The following is a 15,874-nucleotide window of genomic DNA, read 5'->3' on the forward strand; positions in this document are numbered from 1 at the left end:
AATGTGACAGAGCTCCCCAGGATGGGAACTCAGAACTCCCTCAATTGTTTGTAACTCTAACTACAATGAAAATACACAGTGAATATCCTAACATTCTTATATACCCTACATACATGCTCTGGAGAACTCCCTCCCAGCCATAAATCCCTTTTCAATAACACCCCACACCAGCGTTCCTCCCCTGCCATAGTTGAACCCCTCTGTGGTCCAAATCTTCTTTGAAAATGAAGGCTAATTTATTGCCAAATTCAAGTGCCAGTTGGGCCCTGAGCCTCAGCAAAGTTGCAACATATACTCTCCGGTTCATTGGGCTTACCCAGATCAGCTAACAGGGAGGTGAAGATGGTCAACCACAACATCAGGGAACTGAGAATGAATACATCTGCAAGCAGGAGAATCACATCCATCAATATTGTGGGATCCGAGCCCCTTCTCATTTTAGAGGTGGAGTGGACATTACCATCCCAGGGTCCACAGGATGGAGGAATATAAGGATTAGGGTGGAATTACTGGTATTCTACTATTGAACTATTGAGATTATAGCAATGAAAGAAATTGTAGCATTGATGTGGAGACAGTAGCCTTAGGAGTTGCTGAGGGTAGGGAGAGGGAAGAAGAGATGTGATGTGGGGGCATTTCTGGACTTGGAACTGTCATAAATGATGTTGCAGGGTAAGATGTAGGACAGTATATATCCTCCCATGACCCACTGAATGGACTGGGGGAGAGTGTAAATTACGATATAAACTATAATCCATGCGAAGCAGCAAGGTCCGAAATATATTCATCATATGCAATGTATGTGTCACAATGATGAAAGAGGTTGGTGTGGAAGGATTGAGGGATTGGGGTGTGGGTTATGTGGGAACTTCTTACAGTTTTTAATGCAACATTTTTGTGATCTTTGTATCTTTTAAAAAAAGACAATAAAAAAAGAATATTAGCTTTACGAAGGAATGAGTTGTTGACGCATGTGACGACATGGAGTCTTGAAGACCTTAAATTGGATAAAGTCAGTAAGGGACAAAGATTGCATGACCTCACTAAGCATGTTGGGCAGACTCTCAGAGATAGAGTCTGGAAGATAGATTATCAGGAGACAGAAAAGGAGTGGTTTGTGGTGCCCAATGCTCAATAAAAGAAGAACTGAAAGATGGAAAGGGGTGGTTTGACAGTGAATAGTGATGGTGGTTCAGGGATGTGAATGGCATTAGTGGTGCAGAAATGTGGCAGTGAGCAGGGTTTTGGGTGAGTTGAATATCCATGGAGTTGGGGGGAGGGCTGCAGGAAGGCACAGGTGAGTTCTCGTGAAGTGTAGGTTTGTGCTTGAAAATCCAGTTGTGTAGGTAAGTGGATGTGGCTCAATAGATAGAGCATCTACCTACCATATAGGAGGTCCAAAGTTTCCATACCCAGGGTCTCCTGGCTTGTATGGTGAGCTGGCCCACACACAGTGCTGCTGCACGCAAGGAGTGCTGGCCCACAAAGGGATGCCCCCACATAAGAGTGCCCCTGGAACAAAGAGTGGTGCCTGCACAAGGAGAGCCACTCCATGTGAAACCTCAGCCCACCTAGGAGTGGTGCCACACACACAGAGAGCTGATGCAGCAGGATGACCCAACAAAAAGAGACACAGATCCCCAGTGCCACCTGATGAGAATACAGGCAGACATGCAAGAACACACAGTGGATAGACACAGAAAACACAGGGAGAGAAATAAATAAATCTTTAAAAAAAGGAAAATACAATTGTGGGAATATAATTTTGGCAAATATGGCAAGTGAAGGTGGCTGGTGCAGTGAGTCAGTGATGGGTTGGTATGTGGGAAAGAGTGAACGTGGAGCATGCCTCTATTGAATATTATTGTGTTCACATGGTCACAGGTTTATCAAGGTGAGTGGAGACACAACAAACAAATTTTTAAACTCCCATCCTGGGTTGCCTGGTAAAATCTCAAATAGAGGGGCAACAATCTTTTAAGAATACAGATTGAGCCTAAAAAAGAAAATAGACCAATATGTCAAACTATAATATTAATGCATATAACTATAAAAATAATTCTTGAAAAATTGAAACTTAGTAGTTATCATAGAATCCAAAGGGATTGGGAGGGAAGGATAGATGGAAATAGGGTACTTAGGATACTTGAATTGTTCTGCATATTTGCAGGCCATTATACATTTTATGAAAACCTATACAATTGGGTGATGCAGAGTGTAAATTATTGACCACTGTTAGTTGCAATTCTTTAATATTTGTTCATCACTTGAAAGAATTGTACCATACTCATGTAAGACTTTATTAAAGGGGAAAATGTGAGATGGGGAGGTATTAGGCTACATAGGAAAATGTGAGATGGGGAAGGACTGGGGTATATGTGATCTCCTATATTTTTGGCATGACCTTTCTGTAACAAAAAACCTCTTTGAAAGCACAGTGAAAAAAATGAGAAGAAACTGTGGGAGCAAACAGAAGAAATTGTAAATATACATAAAATATAGATCATAAAGTGATGAAAGTTACAAGGCTGTAATTTTTTGGTTTTTTTCTTGGGGAGTTTTTAGATTACAGAAAAATTCTAACTATGGCAGGGAAGCATCACTGGGAGAGCGTGTCAATAGTGGGCCAAGTGTGGGGAAGTATGCACACATGGCACATCACTATGCAATATGAATGTGCTCATTTTTGTCATAGTAAATTATCTCAGTGGGCTGAGACCTACACAATATCAATCCTTGGTCATCCTGCTACAATCTCTAGAATGCATGGGCAGTACATAACAAAAGAAAACAAGAAAACAGACAAATATGGCAAGCCCTTGATATTAATACTTGAACATATGAACCTTATTCTTGTAAAATTGAAACTTAGACTAATAATATATATTGCCTAAGAGTTACCTCCTGAAAACTTCCTTGTTACTCAAATGTGGCTTAACCCTAAGCCAAACTTAGCACATAAAATCACTGCCTTCCTCTAAATGTGACACATGGCTCCTGGCAGTGGTACTCTATGACACTGAGGGATTGTTACCAAATGTCAACTTTTTGCTCAAAGGGGGTAAATACTAGCTATTAATACAAGAGTATATTTTATGGCCAGGAGATTTCAAAGTGATTTGGGGAGTCATTCCAGAGATTTCACTTATGCATGTCTCAGGAGGATCTCACTGACTGCCACAGTAAGCAAAGGATCAATCACCATGCTCCCAAAGGCTTTAGAGACATCTGAACAATATGGGCAGGGTGAACACCTCCAGGAAATCAACATCTGGCCAGTGGGCATTACCTTGGAATATATATTAACCTTTTTCCTATTTTCTAACTCTGTCATTTACAATATCCCTACAAATGGTTCTTCTGCCTGTTTTACATGAACCTATAATTAGCACTAAACTTGTTAAATGTTTGTTCTAGACACTTAAATCTTCTGGCTATTCATATGCTGCTTGAGTCCTCAATCTCAGCAGAACTGAAGCCAACAGTTACTCTGCAGGCTATGAGACTCACCCAGGAAAACTAACAAAATGATGATAATGTACAATGCCCATGCTCCAAAACAAAGACGATGACAACTGAAGCAAGACAGTTCCATCCACATACCCCGCAGGGTATAAGCCCCCTTTCAATTAGAAGAAAAGTGGTATTCACCAACCCAAAGTTTTAATATTAAAGAATGAACAGTCATAAGGGGAATGTAACTATGGTCCAAAGTAGACTTATTCTAGCTTTAGGAGAACTTGTAATGTTGAGACATCAGAGTTTCTGAGGGGAGGGTACAGATGAATAGATGTACCATGGAGCATTTGGGGGACAATGGAATTGTTCTGCAAGATATTGCAATGTCAGATACATGCCTTTGGGTTGGTGCAAAACTAATTGCACCCTTGCATTGTTGAAATTTACCATTTGATATTGGAATACATTCTTAAATAAACGTAGTTATGTTATATATCATTTTACTGTGCACTTTTTGTTAAAGACATTACTTGCTATTTATTTTATGTTTATTTTAGACTGGAAATGATAGAAAGCAAATTTGAGAGATTTTCTTATTTGAGATCAAAACGGGTCATAAAGCAGCAGAGACAACTCACAACATCAACAACACATCTGGCCAGGAACTACTAATGAACATAAAGTGCTGTGGTGGTTCAAGAAATTTTGCAAAGGAGATGAGAGCCTTGATGATGAGGAGTGTAGGGGACAGCCATCAGAAGTTGACAATGACCGATTGAGAACAATCATCAGAGTTGATCCTTGTACAACTACACAAGAAGTTAGTGAAGAACTCAGCATCAACCATTCTATGGTCTTTTTGCATTTGAAGCAATTTGGAAAGGTGAAAAACTTGATCAGTGAAAAAGCTTTGAAACTTTGGCCAACTTCAGCTGAGCAAAAATTTGAAAATTGTTTTGAAGTTTTGTTCTTTCTTACTCTACACAGCAACAATGAACAAGTTCTCAGTTGGATCGTGACGTGGGAAGAAAATTGTATTTTATGACAACCAGTGATGACCAGCTTAGTGGTTGGGCAGGGAAGACGCTCAAAAGCAATTCTCAAAGCCAAACTTGCACCCAAAAATGCTCATGGTCAATGTTTGGTGGTCTGCTGCTGGTCTGATCCACTACAGTTTTCTTTTTATTTTTCTTCTTGATTTTCTTTTAAATGTTACATTAAAAAAATGAGGTCCCCACATATCCCCCACCCACTCATTCCACATCTACAACCTCTTCCATTATCAAGGCACATTCACTGCACCAGGCAAATGCATTCTGGAGCCCTGCTGCACCACATGGGCAGTGGTCTACATTGTAGTCTACAATCTCCCCAGTCCATCCAGTGGGCCATGGCAGAACATACAATGTCCAACATCTGTCCCTGCAGCACCACCCAGGACAACTCCAAATCCTAAAAATGCCCCCACCTTATAGCTCTTCTTCCTTCTCCCTACTCTCAGCAACTACCGTGGCCACTTTCTCCACATCAATGCTACAATTTTTTTCCCATTATTAATCACAATAGTTCCATAGTAGAATATCAATAAGTCCATTCTAATCCATACTTTATTTCTCCATCCTGTGGACCCTGGGATGGTTATGTCCAGTCCCCCTCTCCATCAAGAGGGGCTTAGATTCCACATGGATGGAGGATGCAATTCTCTAAATCGCAGTGAAACCATTACATCTGTGAAGCATGCTCAACAAATTGATGAGATGTACCCAAAACCACAATGACTGCAGCCAGCGTTGGTCAACAGAAAGGGTCAAATTCTTTTCCAAGACAGCATACAATTGCACATTGCAGAACCAATGCTTCAAAAGTTAAATGAATTGGTCTACAAAGTTTTGCCTCATATGCCATACTCATCTTACCTCTCACCATCTGATTGCCATTTCTTCAAACATATCAAAAATTTTTTGCAAAGAAAATTCTTTTACAACCAGCAGGATGAATAAAATACTTTTCAAGATTCTGTCAAGTCCCTAAGCATGGATTTTTATGCTACAGGAATAAACAAACATTTTTCATTGGCAAAAATGTGTTGATTATAATGGTTACTATTTTGATTAATAAAGATGTGTTTGAGCCTAGTTATAATATTTTAAATTCATGATCAATAAAACTTCTTTGAAGACATAATAAAAAAAAGAGATGACACTGAGGAAGAAACGGAAGAAATTGCCTTGCCATTGTACATATAGGATAACACTTATTCAAGTGATGAAAGGCAAAACAAAAAACAATTATACTATTTTTCATTTTTTAATACCCCAATTTTTTTATTTTTATTTTTTCTAAAATTTTATGTGTTTATTTCTAATGTTTAAGTCTGTCATTGCTCAGATAAAGCAGATACAACCCCCAGATATCGGTTCCTTCGAGGGCTAAAGAGACCCATGGGAGTTATGGTCATGGCCGATGGGGTTAACTACCAGGTCAGATGGCCACTCTTTGGAACTGGTGTTTATGTGTGATGAATCTGGACTCAGATGGGATCTCTCTACATAAGACTTTCATGCTAATGTGCTGGAGGTGCAGTTAGTGTCGGGGTTTAAGATATATTTAGGGGATTTGAATCTCTGGACTGACAATGTGATAGCCAGGTCCTGAGCCTCAACAGACTCCAGCACCTACAATCTGACTTATTGGGCTCACCACACTCAGCTAAGATGGAGTTGAAGAAGGACAACCACCACACCATGGAGCCTAGAGTGATTACAACTGAAAGTGGGAGGATTGCATCCAGCATCCATGTGGAATCTGAGCCTCCTCTTGACATAGAGGTGCAATGGACACAACCAATCCAATGTCCACATAGAAAAGGTGGCATTGGATTGAGAAAAGTGGACATGATGGCTGATGGGTATGGGGAAAGGCAGGAAGAGATGAGAGGTGGAGGCGTCTTTGGGACATGGAGCTGCCCTGGATGGTGCTTCAGGGGCAATCACCGGACATTGTAAATCCTCACAGGGCCCACTGGATGGAATGGGGGAGAGTATGGGCCATGATGTGGACCATTGACCTTGAGGTGCAGAGGTGCCCAAAGATGTATTTGCCAAATGCAATGGATGTGTCATGATGATGGGAAGGAGTGTTGCTGGGGGGGGGGGGGGTGGGGGGGGTGGGGGGGTTGAATGGGACCTCATATATATATATTTTTAATGTAATATTATTAGAAAGTCAATTAAAAAAAAGTCTGTCATTGCTATTTCATTTTCCTAATAATTGAAGTTGGCAATATATTAGGCTTCATTTGTGAAGAAGTTTTGGGTCGCAAAGGGGTTCATCTATGGTAGGGGAGGAACATTGGTGTGGGGTGTCATTGACAGGGATAAATGGGAGGGAGCTGGCCTGGGCATGCATACAGTGTACATAGAAATGTTCAGATATCTGTTGGGTACTGTCACAATGGGTACAGATTCACATGACAACTGAGGGAGTGCTGGGTTCCCATCCTGGGGAGCTCTGTTGCACTCCTCAATGGAGCAGCAACAATTCCCCAACTGCAAGGACAATGACCAGTGAAGAACAATGGTCCAGTAACGGGCACTTGGCACAAATTACTATTCTCATGAACTTGTTGCACCTGAAATTTAAACTTGGCCTAGTGTTGCAGGGTGCCTAAGAGTTAACTCCTGAGAGTTAACTCTATGTTGCTCAAATGTGGCCTCTCTTTAAGCCAAACTCAGCATACTAATGCATTACATTCCCCCCAGTCTGGAAGATGATTCCTGGGAATAAGTTTCCCTGACACGAAGGTATTACTACCAAACACCTGCTAGTGATGCAACTAGAAAATGACCTTGATAAAAAGGGGTAAATAATAAAGGAAAATGAGGTTACATGGCTAAGAGACATCAAAATGAGGTGGGACATCATCAGAGGGGTCACATTTATGAACATCTCAGCAAGATCTCAGAGACAGCCAAAGTAGATACAATCCCATGGAATGGTGCTCCTGAGGGTTATGGATACACCCAGGTTCTACAGTCATGGCACATGGTTCCAGAGTTCAATGCCTTACCAGTGGGCCCTACTTTTGAATTTCTGCTCCTAAGTGTGACAGAGTCAACTCTTCCCAGGAGCGTTGAATCTCTTTGCTATATGCCAGCTGAGCCCTGGGCTTCAGTGGTGTTGTGTCACCTAATCTCCAGTTTGCTGGACTTACCCCGGTCAGCTGACAGAGAGGTGAGGATGAACAAACACCACACCAAGGAATTGAGAGATTCTACAGTTGTTGGCATGAGAGTCCTATCCACCAGCAATGTGGGATCTAAGTCCCCTCTCAATTGAGAGGTGGAGTAGGCATCATAATTCCAGGGTCCTCAGGTTGGAGGCATTAAATATGGATTAGAGTGGAATTACTGGTATTCTTCTATAGAATCGTGACTATAGTAATGGAAGAAATGGAAGAAATTATATCACTGACGTGGAGACAGTGGCCATGGTAGTTGCTGAAGGCAGGCAGAGGGAAAAGGATGTGTGATATGGGGGCAGTTTAGGGACTTGGATGTCCTGAATGATACTGCAGGGAAGATGCAGGACATTACATATCCTGCCATAACCCACTGAATGGACTTGGAGAGTGTGTAAACTATAATGTAAGCTATAATCTATGCTGTGTAGCAGTGCTCCAAAATGAATTCATCAAAAGCAATGAATGTACCACACTAATGAAAGAAGGTATTGATGTGGGAAAAGTAGGGGTTGTGGAGAATGGGGCATATGGGAACTTCTTACATTTTTTAATGTAGTATTTTGTGTGATCTATGTATCTTTTATAAATAAATAAAAAATGTATTTTAAAAAATTCAAGGCCAAATCCACAATTCCTTTTGCAACAATGTTACCTGTTGTCAAAACTTGTAAACCTATATGGTGCAAAGTGTAAACCATAATGCAAACTATGAGTTATAGTTAGTAGCAATACTTCAATACTTATTCATCAATTATAACAATTCTACCATTTAAATTAAAGATGTTTTTAATGAGAAATATTAGAGGGGGTAGAGTGATATGTAAGGGAATCTCTAGATTTTCAATTTAACTTTTCTGAAGTCTTAAACTTCTTTAAAATCTTTTTTTAAAGATTTATTTTATTTCTCTCCCCTTCTGGCCCCCCACCCCAGTTTTCTGTTCTCTGTGTCCATTTTGCTGTGTCTTCTTCTTTTTGTCCACTTCTGTTGTTGTCAGCAGCATAGGAATCTGTGTTTCTTTTGCTGTGTCATCTTGCTGCATCAGCTCTCCGTGTGTGCGGCACCATTCTTGGGCAGGCTGCACTATCTTTCACACTGGGTAGCTATCCTTATGGGGTGCACTCCTTGTGTGTGGGGCTTCCTTATGCAGGGGACACCCCTGTGTGCCACAGCACTCCTTGTGCACATCAGCACTGCACATGGGCCAGCTCCACACGGGTCAAGGAGACCCGGGGTTTGAACTGCGGACATACCATGCGGTAGACGGATGCCCTATCTACTGGGCCAAGTTCACTTCCTAGAATCTTTTTTAAAAAAAAACTGAAAGTAAATTTTGATGTGTTTCTAACATTTTCCAAGAATAAAAAATACAGCATTCCCACATACCTCATATTATTGATACAACATGGATGGGAAAACTTTGGTTCAGTTGATGTAAGAATGTTAACATATTACAATTATCTATAGTCTGTATTTTATTTTAGGTGTATTTTTCCCTACACCAACCTATTTATAACAACTTGCATTAATTACATCATTTGTCATAGCTCCTGAAAGAAGATTCTTACATTTTTATTATTAATCATAATCCTTGTCGATCTCAGGTTTCACTGTGTTGTACAAATCCCATGTTTTATACTTTCACTAATCAAGTACCATATATGACCCAAAACTTCCCCTTTAACTATCTTCACACATATAATCCAGTGATCTTATTTATACCCATAATAATGTTCTGCCATTCCCTCTCTCCATTGTTAAATAATTGCAATCAATTTAGTTATAATCTAATTATAAACTCTGCACAGATTAAGCATCAGTCCCCCCCCCTCTATAGCCCATTCCATCTCCTGTAACCTATTTTCTAGATGCTATCTTTACCAGTTTGTTTTTTATAACTATTTAACATTAATGCAGTCAAGCAATATTTATCCTTATGTGTGTGGCTCATTTCACTCAACATAATGTTCTTGAAGTTCATCTATGTTGTCAGATGCATTAGTACTTCATTACTTTTTAAATATGAATAATATTATCCAATATCCATATACCATATTTTATTTTTCCATTCATCTGTTGATGGATGCTAGGGTTGCTTCCATATTTTGACAATTGTGAATAATGCCAACATGAACATTGATGTGCAAAATATGTTTGTGTCTCTGTTTTCAGTTTTTCTGTATATATATTGAGTTTTTGGGATTGTCGGAGTTTATGGGAATTCCATACATAGCTGCCTGAGAATTTGCCAAAGTGTTTTCAACAACAGCAGCCCCATTTTATGGTCTCATCAGCAGTGAATGAGAGTTTCTAGTTTGTACATCGTCTGCAAAACTTCTAGTTGACCATGCTATCAACTGTAAAATAACTATGGCACACTCAAACTAAGTAGGCATGGGGTTGTGTATGGGAATACAGTATTTTCTGCATGGTTCATATGTGAACCCATAATTTTTTAATAAAATATATAAATGTGAGGGAAATACTCTTACAAACTTCAGTCACTTATCCTGACATATTATAGTTACATAGTTGAACTTCACATTTCACCTAATAAGTTATGAAACAGCTATGTGGATCAGTCTCAGAAAGTGAGTGATGCCCCTGTTTCACTGGCTTCTACGCAGTTATCTTGACTTATTACAAAACTGAAGTTTTCACCCAGAAAGCTGGTAAATCTGCTATGATACTCAGTTTTGCAAACTGAGTTACCCATTTTACTGATTTTTATGCATTAAAAAAATTACTGACACAGTTGAAATATGTTTCACCTTGTAATGTGAATGTGCCATGTTGCTTAATTGCAGATCTGAATGAAATGTGTTTCATAGACTTCTTCGGACTTTTCTAAACTTAGTCACTCAGTTTAATTACAAGTTTCACTGAGGAATGCATTGAATCAACTAGTTTAAGAAACTGAGAGAAAAACCTGTTTCCCTGATTGCCATGCCCTTTTCTTTATATATTGACACAGTTGGAATACAAATTTCTCCTAGAAACCTATGATACTGCTAGGATTTAGATTTAGACTCAGATTCAGAAACAGAGGCTAATATATGTTTCAATATCTTCTGTGAAAGTTTCTTGACTAAAGACATAGTTAAAATACAAGTGTCACCTAGAAATCTGTGAATTATCTATTTACTTCATCTCAGAAACAGAGAAAAATACATTTCACTGAGGTATATGCACTAATCCTGACATATTTACACAGTTGAAATACAACTTAATCCAAAACTTGGAATCTTTTATGACACACAGATTCAGGAAAGAGGTGAATTATCTGTTTTATTGACAAAGAGGCACATATTTTGAATTAGTGACACATTTGGAAAAGAGGTTTCACCTAGAAATGAGTGAATCACTTATTTTGATCAGTTTTGGGAACTGAATGAAATAACTGTTTTGCTGGCATCTATGAACATAAAAAGGTTATACAGCTGTAACGCAAGACTCACTTAGAAATTTGTGTATCAGCTTTACTGCTTTAATTTGCAAGGAATTAAATATTTCATGGACTTCTATGCACTTATGTTGACTGAGGGACACAATTACAGTACAAGTTTATCCTAGAAATCTGTGAATCAGCTATATTACTTATCTTTGGAAACAAAGAAATACACATTTCAAAGACTTCTATGCATTTATCTTTCACAAGAAAAGCAATGGAACTGTTATATTGCTTATTTTCAGAAAAAAAGCAAATTAACTTTTATACAACTTCTATGGACTGATGTCGAATTAGCAGCATAGTTTGAAATATAAAATTCACCTAGAAATTGTTGAATATGTGATGTTGCTTTGTTTCAGATATGGATTTAAATACCCTTTTCACTGAATTCTATGCACTTATCATGTATTCACACAGCTGAAATACCAAGTTTCAGATAGAATTCTTTGAATCAGCAATGTTAATTCATTTCAGAAACTGAGTGACCACTGACATCTATGTCCCCTTCATGAATTAGTGATAACTGATATATGTTTTACCTGAAAATTGAAAAGCTTTTTTGTTGCCTACCTGCACAATTGACTCAATACCTGTTTTACTGACCTCTATGCACTTATCATATTTAGAGATACTGTTAAAACACGTTTCATGTAAAAATTGTGTATTCCATTATGTTGCTTAGGTTCAAATGAGTGAATTGCTTGTTTCATTGACTTTTTAAAAATACACTTTTATTTATTTTTAAAAACTACACAGATCATGCAAAATGTTACATTAGAAAAAATAGGGGATTCCCACTTGCCACAGTCTCCACTTTCCCCATATCAACAGCTTCTTTCATTAGTGGGGTACATTCATTGCATTTCATGAGTACATTTTGGAGCACTGTTACGCAGCAAGGATTTTCGATTATATTGTAGTTTACATATTCTCATAGTCCATTCAGTGGGTTATGGCAGGACATATAATGTCCTGTATCTGTCCCTGAAAAACCATTCAGAAAAACTCCAAGTCCTGAAAATGCTGCCATATTACACCTACTTTTACCTCTCCCTACCTTCAACAACTCTTGACATTGACATAATTTTTCCCATTGCTGGAATCACAATAATTCTATAGTAGAATACCATTAATTTCACTGTAGTCTATATTTTATTCCCCCCAATCCTGAGGACTATGGGATGGTGATCCTCCCTTCACTCTTAATTGAGAGGAGGCTTCAATCCCACATGGCTGATGGATGGGAATTTTCTACTTGCAGTTGTAAACTCTCTCAGTTCCTCGGTGTGGTAGTTGTCCATCCTCACCTCCTTGTTAGGTGTCCTGGATGAGTCCAATGAACTAAGGAGTAGGTGCTGCAACTCCACTAAGACTCAGGGCACAGCTGGCACATGGACAGTTCAGAGATTCAAGTCTCCTGAACATACATCCACCTACCCCAGTGCTAAGCAAGGTTCAATAAAAGGGACAGAAGAGACGTTTGTAGAGAAGTCACATCTGAATTCAATTCTGTGACACTCAGGAGCAGAAATTCCAAAGAAGGACCAACTGGCAAGGCACTGAACTCTGGAGATATCTGCCATGGCCATAGGACCTGGGTGTCTCTGTAGCCCTCAGGAGTAGCACTACCTGGGGTTGTATCTACTTTGCCTATGAGATCTGGCTGAGATGTGCAAAAGCACAACCCCTCTAATGACTTCTAAGAAGTCTCTTAGCCATAAACACTCATTTGTCTTTGCAATTTATGTCTTTTTATTTAAGGTATTTTTCTAGTTACTTCACCAGCTGGTCCTTGGTAACAATCTCTCAGGGCCCAGGAATTTCACCCCTGGGAATCATGTCCCATGCTAGGGGAAGGTAATGCATTTATATGCTGAGTTTGGCTTTAAGAGTAGCCGATTTGTGAGCATCAAGAAGGGTCTCAGTAGGTAACTCTTAGGTACCCTGCAACACTAGGTCAGGCTAAAATTTCAAGTTCAAAGGGTTAATAAGCATAGTTATCAATATCAAGGGCCCATCATCAAACCATCCTTTTTCACTCATCACTGTCCCTGCGCTTGGGAGATTTTAACTGTTCCATTGGAGAATGTGACAGAGATCCCCAGGATGGGAACCCAGCACTCACTCAGTTGTGTGAATCTCTACCCACTGTGTCAATACCCAGTGAACATCTGAACATATCTATATACATTATATGCATGCCCAGGGGAACTTCTTCCCATGCACCCCCCCATCAATGACACCTCACAGCAATGCTCCTCCCTTGTCATAGTCGAACCCATCTGTGATCCAAAACTTCTTTAAAAAATCAATTTAAAATACTGCCAAATTTAACTAATAGGAATATGAGATAACGAGATAGAAATGATTGGTTTAAACATAGAAATAAAATACATGATAATTTAGAAAAACTGAAATAAAGTAAAAAATAATTGAGGTATTAAAAAATGAAAAATATTTAAAAGATTTTTTGTGCTTGTTTTGCCTTTCATTGCTGTTAAAAACTGTTGTCTTGTATGCACAGTGGCAATTTCTTTCACTTCTTCTCAGTATCTTAATTTTTTTTGTTATGTCTTCAAAGAAGTTTTAGGTCACAGTAAAGTCACAAGCAGAATATAGGGGACTCCCATATACCCAATATCCTCCCCCTTTCCCCCTTTCCTATGAATAATCTATCTACGTATGGAGGGTACATTTGTTTTAAGTGATGTACAAATATTGAAACATAGCTCTTAACAATGGTCAGTAGTTTACATTTTAGACAATACACATATTTTTATAATAGATTAAAAATTTTAAAAAGATGCGTAGATCACACAAAATGTTACATTGAAAAATATAAGAGGATTCCATATACCCCCATTCCCCATGCCCTCCATTCCTCCCACATTAGCAAATTCTTTCATCAGTGTGGCTTCTTCATTGCATTAGATGAACATGTCTTGGAGCACTGCTACACAGCATCAATTACAGTCCATGCTGTAGTTTATACTCTATCCAAGTCCATTCAGCAGGCCATGGCAGGATATATGATGTCCTGCATCTGTCCCTGCAATATCATTCAGGACAAACTCCAAGACTGGAAAATGCCCCCATATCACACCTCATCTTCCCTCTCCCTGCCCTCTACAACCCCTATCTTCATTGTCTCCAAATCAATGATACAGTTTCTTCCATTGCTTTACTCAAAATAATTCTACAGTAGAATACCAGCAAGTCCACTCTAATCCATATTTTATTCCTCCATCCTGAGAACCCTTGGATAGTGATGCCAACTTCACCTCTAACTTGAGAGAGGGCTTATATCCCACATAGTTGGTGGATGGAATTCTCCTGCTTGCAGTTATAGACTATCTCAGTTCCATGGCGTGGTGATCGACAATCCCCACCTCCCTGTTAGCTGACATGGGCAAATCAAATGAACCACAGAGTAGGTGCTGTAACTCTGCTGAGGCTTGGGGTTCAGTTGGCACACAGTCAGCCCAGAGATTCAAGTTTTCCAAGAATATACCAACTTCAGTGCCAACCACAGGTTTGATAAAAGTGATAGAAGAGGCATGTGTAGAGTGGTCACTTCTGAGTCCAATTCCATCAAACTCAGGAGTACAAATTTCAAAGTCAGGCCCACTGACAAGGTACTGAACTCCAGAGCCATCTCCCATGACCATAGGACCTGTGTGTCTCCATAGCCCTCAGGAGCATCAGTACCTGCAATTGTATCTACTTTGGCTGTCTCTGAGATCCTGCTGAGATACGCCTAAGTGCAACCCCTCTGATGACCTCCCAACTCAGTTTGAAGTCTTTTAACCATATAAACTCATTTGTCTTGACCAATTCTCCCTTTCATTTAATGTTTTTTTCTAGTTGCCTCACCAGCTGGTGCTTGGTAGAAATCCCTCAGTGTCATGGAGGCTCCTCCCCAGGAATCATGTACTACATTTGGGGGGGGAGGGGGCGGGAAATACATTTACATGCTGAGTTTGGCTTAAAGAGTGGCCACATTTGATCAATAAAGAGGCTCTCAGAAGTAACATTTAGGCACCTAGCAGCTCTAGGCCTAGTTAAAATTTCCAGCACACAGGTTCCTAAGCATAGTCATCAGTATCAAGGGCCCACCACTGGGCCATCCTACTTCCCTGGCCTTTGCCTTTGTGCTTGGGGGTTTGCTACTGCTCCATTGGGGAATCCAACAATATTTTGGGAATGGGAACTCAACATTTCCTCAGTTTTCATGTGAAACTCTACCCATTCTTTCAATACCCAACAAATATCTGAACATAACTATGTACCCTATATGCACGCCCTGGAGAACTTCCTCCCACCCATGCATCCCCAATCAGTGACAACCCCCTCATATCAGTGCTCCTCCCCTGCCATAGTTGAATCCCTCTGTGATCCAAAACTTCTTAAAAAAAACGAAGTCTAATATTTTGCCAAATTCAATTAACAGGAAAATGAAATAATAATGATAGGTTTAAAGATTAGAAATAGAATACATAATAATTTAGAAACACTAAAAGTAAAAAATAAATTGGGGTATTAAAAATGAAAAAATTACAATAAAATTTTTTGATGTTTGTCTTTCATCAATATAATAGATGTTGCCCTGTATGTACAGTGGCAAGACAATCTCTTCCATTTCTCCCTCAGTATCTACATTTTTTTATAACTTCAAAAAAGTTTTAGGTCACAGTAAAGTCATATATAGAATATAGGGGACTCC

The sequence above is a fragment of the Dasypus novemcinctus genome, chromosome Y, assembly GCF_030445035.2.
Source record: "Dasypus novemcinctus isolate mDasNov1 chromosome Y, mDasNov1.1.hap2, whole genome shotgun sequence".
Classification (NCBI taxonomy): domain Eukaryota; kingdom Metazoa; phylum Chordata; class Mammalia; order Cingulata; family Dasypodidae; genus Dasypus; species Dasypus novemcinctus.